Here is an 8,546-nt window from a genome sequence, read left to right on the forward strand (position 1 = left end):
TGTGAGTGGTGTGGTGTGCTGTGAGTGTGTGTGTGTGCTGTGAGTGTGTGTGTGCTGTGAGTGTGTGTGCTGTGAGTGTGTGTGTGTGTGCTGTGAGTGTGTGTGATGTGAGTGTGTGTGGTGCTGAGTGTGTGTGTGTGCTGTGAGTGTGTGTGTGTGCTGTGAGTGTGTGTGTGCTGTGAGTGTGTGTGTGTGCTGTGAGTGTGTGTGTGCTGTGAGTGTGTGTGTGTGTGCTGTGAGTGTATGTGTGTGTGCTGTGAGTGTGTGTGTGTGAGTGTGTGTGTGTGCTGTGAGTGTGTGTGTGCTGGAGTGTGTGTGCTGTGAGGTGTGTGTGTGCTGTGAGTGTGTGTGTGCTGTGAGTGTGTGTGTGTGTGTGCTGTGAGTGTGTGTGTGTGCTGTGAGTGTATGTGTGTGTGCTGTGAGTGTGTGTGTGTGCTGTGAGTGTGTGTGTGTGCTGTGAGTGTGTGTGTGTGCTGTGAGTGTGTGTGTGCTGTGAGTGTGTGGTGTGTGCTGTGAGTGTGTGTGGTGTGCTGTGAGTTGTGTGTGTGCTGTGAGTGTGTGTGTGTGCTGTGAGTGTGTGTGTGCTGTGAGTGTGTGTGCTGTGAGTGTGTGTGTGCTGTGAGTGTGTGTGTGTGGTGAGTGTGTGTGTGCTGTGAGTGTGTGTGTGTGTGCTGTGAGTGTATGTGTGTGTGCTGTGAGTGTGTGTGGCTGTGAGTGTGTGTGTGTGTGCTGTGAGTGTGTGTGTGCTGTGAGTGTGTGTGCTGTGAGTGTGTGTGTGCTGTGAGTGTGTGTGCTGTGAGTGTGTGTGTGTGCTGTGAGTGTGTGTGTGTGTGCTGAGTGTATGTCGGTGTGCTGTGAGTGTGTGTTGTGCTGTGAGTGTGTGTGTGTGCTGTGAGTGTGTGTGTGGCTGTGAGTGTGTGTGTGTGCTGTGAGTGTGTGTGTGTGTGTGTCTGTGTGCTGTGAGTGTGTGTGTGTGCTGTGAGTGTGTGTGTGCTGTGAGTGTGTGTGTGTGCTGTGAGTGTGTGTTGTGCTGTGAGTGTGTGTGTGTGCTGTGAGTGTGTGTGTGTGCTGTGAGTGTGGTGTGTGCTGTGAGTGTGTGTGTGTGCTGTGAGTGTGTGTGTATGCTGTGAGTGTGTGTGTATGCTGTGAGTGTATGTGTGTGTGCTGTGAGTGAGTGTGTGTGCTGTGAGTGTGTGTGTGTGGCTGTGAGTGTGTGTGTGTGCTGTGAGTGTGTGTGGTGTGCTGTGAGTGTGGTGTGTGTGTGTGTGTGTGCTGTGAGTGTGTGTGTGGGTGAGTGTGTGTGTGGTGAGTGTGTGTGTGTGTGTGCTGCGAGTGTGTGTGTGTGCTGTGAGTGTGTGTGTGTGTGTGTGCTGCGAGTGTGTGTGTGTGCTGTGAGTGTGTGTGTGTGTGTGTGCTGCGAGTGTGTGTATGTGCTGCGAGTGTGTCTGTGTGCGGTGAGTCTGTGTGTGTGCTGTGAGTGTGTGTGTGTGTGTCTGTGTGCTGTGAGTGTGGGTGTGTGTGTGTGTGTGTGTGCTGCGAGTGTGTCTGTGTGCTGTGGGTCTGTGTGTGTGCTGTGAGTGTGTGTGTGCGTGTGTGTGCTGTGAGTGTATGTGTGTGTGCTGTGAGTGTATGTGTGTGTGCTGTGAGTGTATGTGTGTGTGCTGTGAGTGTATGTGTGTGTGCTGTGAGTGTATGTGTGTGTGCTGTGAGTGTGTGTGTGCTGTGAGTGTGTGTGTGTGCTGTGAGTGTGTGTGTGTGCTGTGAGTGTGGTGTGTGTGTGTGTGTGCTGTGAGTGTGTGTGTGTGCTGTGAGTGTGTGTGTGTGTATGTGCTGTGAGTGTGTGTGTGTGTGCTGTGAGTGTGTGTGCTGTGAGTGTGTGTGTGTGTGCCGTGAGTGTGTGTGTGTGTGTGCTGTGTGGTGTGTGCTGTGAGTGTGTGTGTGTGCTGTGAGTGTTGTGTGTGTGTGTGTGCTGTGAGTGTGTGTGCTGTGAGTGTGTGTGGTGTGCCGTGAGTGTGTGTGTGCTGTGTGTGCTGTGAGTGTGTGTGTGCTGTGAGTGTGTGTGTGCTGTGAGTGTGTGTGTGCTGTGAGTGTATGTGTGTGCTGTGAGTGTATGTGTGTGTGCTGTGAGTGTGTGTGTGAGTGCTGTGAGTGTATGTGTATGCTGTGAGTGTATGTGTGTGCTGTGAGTGTGTGTGTGCTGTGAGTGTGTTTGTGTGCTGTGTGTGTGTGTGTGCTGTGAGTGTGTGTGTGTGTGCTGTGAGTGTGTGTGTGAGTGTGCGTGCTGTGAGTGTGAGTGTGTGTGCTGTGAGTGTGTGTGTGTGCTGTGAGTGTGCGTGCTGTGAGTGTGTGTGCGTGCTGTGAGTGTGTGTGTATGCTGTGTGTGTGTGAGTGCTGTGAGTGTGTGTATATGCTGTGAGTGTGTGTGTGTATGCTGTGAGTGTGTGTGTATGCTGTGAGTGTGTGTGTATGCTGTGAGTGTGTGTGTATGCTGTGAGTGTGCGTGCTGTGAGTGTGAGTGTGCGTGCTGTGAGTGTGAGTGTAAGTGTGTGTGCTGTGAGTGTGAGTGTGTGTGCTGTGAGTGTGAGTGTGTGTGCTGTGAGTGTGAGTGTGTGTGCTGTGAGTGTGAGTGTGTGTGCTGTGAGTGTGAGTGTGTGTGCTGTGAGTGTGAGTGTGTGTGCTCGTATGGGTGGGGGTCGGGGGGGGGGGGGGGGGGGGGGGCAGGGGAAGTTGTGGTAATGCAGAATTCCAGCCTTTATCTTTAATTCCCATGCTGTGTAAAATGCTCAGATAAAGCTGACAAAATATATAATCCAGGCACACATCTTGAATGATTCTGGGGTCCCACAACAGAAGTATCATAATTTCACATTAATTGCCATTTCGAAAAGGCATTTGAAATATATATTCTTCTCAGAACCACAACAAACATTGTTCGTTTGGTACTAACATCACCAAAAACAAATGAATTGGTCATTCTTGTCATTGCTGTTTGTGGGATACTGTTGTAAGTAAGATGGTTGCCACATTTACCCAATTAGCAATGGTAACATTGAAATAATTCCTTGGGTCAGATTGTGCATACAGCAATGAAGGGACGGCACCAGCTGTTCAATAGAGTTGTTCTTGGTCACACCGTTCTTTGGGGTTTTGTACTCTCTGTTCCTGCCAGCCAATCATCAAAATCACAGCACCGCCTACAAGGGATCTGAGTCTTCTGTAATAGGGAAAACAACTGTGCGTCTTGTTTACCAATCCGATTGAAGAATTGTTAGTGGGCGGCACAGAATATGAACCAGGAAGTGCCATAAGACCATTAGATATAGGAGCAGAATTAGGCCATTCGGCCCATCAAGTCTTCTCCACCATTCGATCATGGCTGAAATGAGAAACATAGCCATGATTGAATGGCAGACCAGATTAGAAGGGCTGAATGGCCTAATTCTACTTCTGTGTCTTATGGTCTTAAATGTTTCTCATTCCCATTCTCCTGCCTTCTCCTCGTAACCCCTGATCCACTTATTAATTAAAACCTATCTATCTCTGTCTTAAGGCACTCAGTGACTTGGCCTCCACAGCCTTCTGTGGCAAAGGGTTCCACAGATTCACCACCCTCTGGCTGAAAAAATTGCTCCTCATCTCAGTTTAAAGGATCGTTCCTTCAGTCAGAGGCTGTGCCCTCGGGTCCCTCCTATTGGTGGAAAGATCTACTCCACGTCCATTTCATCCAGGCCTCTCAGTATTCAGCAAGTTTCAATGAGATCACCCCTCTTCCTTCTAAATTCCATCGAGTACAGACCCAGAGCCCTCAACCACTCCTCATATGACAAACTCTTCATTCCCGGGATCATTCTTGCGAACGTCCTCTGGGCCTCCTTCAAGTTAAGCACATCTTTTCTTAGATACGGGGCCCAAAACTGCTCACATTACTCCAAATGGGGTCTGACCAGAGCCTTATACAGCCTCAGAAGTACATCCCTGCTCTTGCATTCTAGCCTTCTCGAAAGAATGCTAACATTTGCCTTCCTAACTGCCAACTGAACCTGCATGTTAATCTTTAAGAGACCTGAACTAGGACTCCTAAGTCACTCTGTGCTTCTGATTTCCGAAGCCGTTCCCCATTTAAAAAATAGTCCATGTCTCTATTCTTCTGACCAAAGTGCATAACCTCACACTTTTCCACACTGTATTCCATCTGCCACTTCTTTGCCCACTTTCCTAGCCTGTCCAGGTCCTTCTGCAGCCTCCCCGCTTCCTCAACACTACCTGTCCCACTACATAGCTTTGTATCACCTGCAAACTTAGCAACAATACCCTCAGTTTCTTATTCCTGACTGTCAATGTGTATCATGAATAGCTATGGTCACAAAACCGATCACTGCGAAACACCACTGCGAAACTGCCATCCTGAAAAAGACCCCATTATCTGTACTCTCTGCCTTCTGCCAGTCAGTGAATCCTCTATCCATGCCAATACCTTGTCAATCAAATATTAAACCCAATGTAAAATCAGATACGGAAAGCAAAATAAAGAGATGGAAGAAATTGAATTGAGAGAAAAAAAGGAGATAGAAATAAAAAGCAAAAGAAAATGGTCATTTTTATTTTTAAAAAATCTCCAACTAATAAAATGTGATGGACTGAAACACCACACTTGTTACATTTATTTTTTAATGTCTACCACACCAATAAAAGAGACTTACTCTGGAATAGACAAGCCTTAACCTTTCCAGGCATGTTTAGTTCATATCTGTGAGCTAAACCTCACAGATGGCAAGGTAGCAAGAATCGCCTAGCTTTAGGATGAGCAGGGTATTTTGGGCAATAACATCTTTACTTTAAGCACTAAATGGCTCATGTGTGCTCACTAAAAGTTGCTGTCCAATTTACACATTAATCCGGTGAAAGCTGTTATTTTTTATCGCAAAATCCAATCCATTGGAATGCATATGACATGCATTGAATATGCTGAGAAATATAATAACATGCTATATAAATTCTTTCTTTCTTCCTTTCCAGTACAGGGGATAGGAAGTATTCATTTTAACCACAATCATGTTCTTCCATTACCTTCTGGCAAGAATTCCAGGCCTCTATTGTTCGAAAGGGGAAAGGAGTTACAGTCAAGCCTGCATCTAACCAAAAGCATAAAGTAACAAGGAACTTTTTAACCACAGCGGAAGTCTATACAACAATGTATGCGGAAGCACTCTATATGAAACCTATTTCATATCAATCGATGAGGCCCAGGAAAGTATAAAACTACTGCACATCCTATTTTACCAAAGGCATTTTCTGATTAATGCACTCAATTAATTCATTAAAATGAGTGAAATTTGAAAGAGCAAAGAAAACCTTATGGTGGAATTATAAATTGGAACATTCTGTGGGGAACACTGCCTTCATTTTTAACACAGTGTCATTGTCTGTATACTGTGCCCTGACAATTTACATTAAATTTGGAAAAGTATCCTGGAGCAAACTTTCCCATTCCTATTTATCAGCAACCTTATAGTCTCCTTCAGTAATTGATAATTTAGCACCACTTAACCCTTAACTATGAGCCACTTGTGCTGTGAATGTAACCTCTTTTTTCCACATGAATTTGCACCCCAGGCCTTTCAATTAATTCTGTTATGACAGATGAAGATGAATGCACCTCAAAATAGCATATTGTGGTGCAGTTTGGTAGTTGTTTAGTAACGTGTTGAAAGATTAAAGGAGTCTCTGTTCTCAGAGACTCTACCTCAACTCTCCATAATCTCTGGAGGGAAAGTTCTAAAAATACTCTACATGGCTCTAAAGGCGAGCATGTGGACCACAAGAATATTAATACAGACATTGTTATCGAAGAGTTTTCTAACCCGAACATTATTCCATTGTAGAATGGTGTTGTTTTGAGTCAATCTTCCTTTTCTGTATATTAAATTTCTGGAAAATCTATGAATTGCTTACAGTGGAACTGGAACGGAACCAAAATTATCCACAAGCAGTAATGCTAGAGAGAGAATAATGTTGATTTAGCAGTTAACACAAAATTAAGACTCCTAATAGTCTGCACTCTACTGGAACGCAAGTTTCAGAAGCAACAGATCAGACCTTAACATGTTGATCCACCCAATTCCAGAAAGCAGAACTTCTGTGCGATCAAGGAAACCTCTGAATAATACTGTAACTAATAAAGACAAAATAAGAACACAACTTACCAGCAATATCTCATACCAAATGTAGCTCATCACCCAGAATGAGTAGATTATTATTGTGAACATTCTTCTCGGTTTCCTAGGGGCTACCAGCAATGACAGAAACCTATGATCGCAGCTGTGGAGACTGCAGCACTTGTGGGGACGTTTAGCTTTTTTGTTCTGTGTGAAAAAAAAGGAACTTTGGAATGAAGCACTGTGGGTGGAATGACACATGGTTGGCAGGAACTTATTTTGGAAAATCCAGAGGGAGGAACATTATTCGGCGTAGGCTTAATAAAATGCACAAGGACACAAGCAATGTGAGAAACAGTTACTACAGGGAAACACCGGCAGGTAATTCAAACTGAGGACTCGATTGGATGCCTGCTTCCTAAACCAAAGAAAATCAAAGTCTGATTAAAAACAAATGCTCATATGTGTGTGGTGCAGTGCACTTGAAAATGAGTAAACTCCCAAGCTCAGCTGCACTCTCATGGGAAGAAGTTGAGCAGAGGCCAGGAACATCATCATAGCCAAGCATTTCCCCGTTATGTGCCTCAAGAACAAATTCAAAATAGGCCTAGGAGTAAGTTGTCTGCCCATTGTCTACAGGGAGCTGGCGTTGGGTGCAGAACCTAAAAGAGAAGGATAAGCTAAAATAGATTGATACAATACTATATCAATTGCCTCATTGTATTTCAATATATTACTTGTTTGAAATAATAATGGTTGGAAAACGTGACACGTGATATGTATAATGGAAAAGCATTTTGGCCTTGAACCTCTATGACCTCAGTGGACTTCTCCTGGTGTAATTTTATTGGGAATGCAGTGCGGCTCGCTAGGAAATCTGGTAAATCAGGTTCCAACCTGGGCGTAATGAAGGTTCTCATGAAGGGACATTAACCTGAAACATTGAGTGGAATTTTACCATCCGCCCGCAGTGAGTTTGGTGGGGGTGCGGAGGAGGAGGATCCAGTGGGAGTCAGAAAATTGGAAACCCACTGGTGGGTTAATGGTAGGTTGGTTCTCCTGCTCTCTGGCGGCGTCAACGCATTCGTATTCATTTGCATCTCATGAATGCTCATTTTAAACAGCTGCTCTCTGAAATTTCACGCATTCTAACCTTGCGTCACGCCATTGCGAAATCACATCAGCCTCAAACTCTTAAAAAAGGCAGACCTCAGTTCACATGAGACTTTGAGGTGAGTGCAACATACGTCGTCTATCTGCCATGGTGCTGCACTGATTGATTTTTAAAAATATCATCTTTATTAGTATCACAAGTAGGCTTACATTAACACTGCAATGAAGTTACTGTGAAAATCCCCTCGTCGCCACACTCCGGCGCCTGTTCGGGTACACAGAGGGAGAATTCAGAATGTCCAAGTCACCTAACAGCATGTCTTTCGGGCTTGTGGGAGGAACCGGAGCACCTGGAGGAAACTATTTAATTTATTGATTGATTTGATTTATTGTCACGTGTACTGAGGTACAGTGAAAAGTATTGATCTGCATACAGTACATACAGATCGTCCAATCCATGAAAAAAAAACATAGGGCATATATAAATACACAATATAGATACATAAACCCAGGCAGCGTGTGAAGCATATGGAGTGTAGTATTACTCAGTAGAGAAGATGCGTAAAGAGGTCAGATCAGTCCATAAGGGTGTAATTCAGGAGTCTGGTAACAGCAAGGAAGAAGCTGTTTTTGAATCTATTAGTGCCTGTTCTCAGACCTTTGTATCACTGCCCGGCAGAAGAAGTTGGAAGAGTGAATAACCCGGGTGGAGGAGTCTTTGATTATGCTACCCGCTTTCCCAAGGCAGCGGAAAATGTAGATAGAGTCAATGGATGAGAGGCGTTTTCGCGTGATGGACTGGGCTGTGTTCACGACTCTGTAGTTTCTTATGGTCTTGGGCCGAGCAGTTACCATGCCAGGCTGTTATGCAGCCAGCTAGGATGCTTCCTATGGTGCATCCGTAAAAATTGGTAAGAGTCAATGTGGACATGCTGAATTTCCTTAGTTTCCTGAGGAAGTATAGGCGCCGTTGTGATTCCTTGGTCATAGCGTAGACGTGGGCGGATCAGGACAGATTGTTGGTGATGTGCACAACTAGGAATTTTAAGCTGTCAACCATCTCCCCCTCTGCACCATTGATGCAGACAGGGGTATATACGGTGCCTTGCTTCCTGAAGTCAATGAACAGCTCCTTAGTTTTGCTGAATTTTAGGGAGAGATTATTGTCATTACACCACGCTACTAGGGTCCCTGGGCTGGATTCTCCGCCATCGGGATTCTCTGTTTTGCCGGCAGCCCAGGGGTTTCCTGACGGCGTGGGGCTGCCCCACAATGGGA

At 45.3% G+C, this 8,546-nt stretch overlaps 1 long non-coding RNA gene across 3 annotated transcripts in view; it reads left to right on the top strand.

Annotated features, from left to right (window-relative positions):
• LOC119963268 overlaps nt 1-5,504 on the top strand; it is a 35,140-nt gene extending 29,636 nt beyond the window's left edge. For all 3 annotated transcript variants that reach the window (XR_005460057.1, XR_005460058.1, XR_005460056.1), the window contains exon 3: nt 5,017-5,504. This is a non-coding gene — a long non-coding RNA (uncharacterized LOC119963268). The remainder of the gene's footprint in view (nt 1-5,016) is intronic.
• The last annotated feature ends 3,042 nt before the right edge of the window (nt 5,505-8,546 follow it).

The sequence above is a fragment of the Scyliorhinus canicula genome, chromosome 3, assembly GCF_902713615.1.
Source record: "Scyliorhinus canicula chromosome 3, sScyCan1.1, whole genome shotgun sequence".
NCBI lineage: Eukaryota > Metazoa > Chordata > Chondrichthyes > Carcharhiniformes > Scyliorhinidae > Scyliorhinus > Scyliorhinus canicula.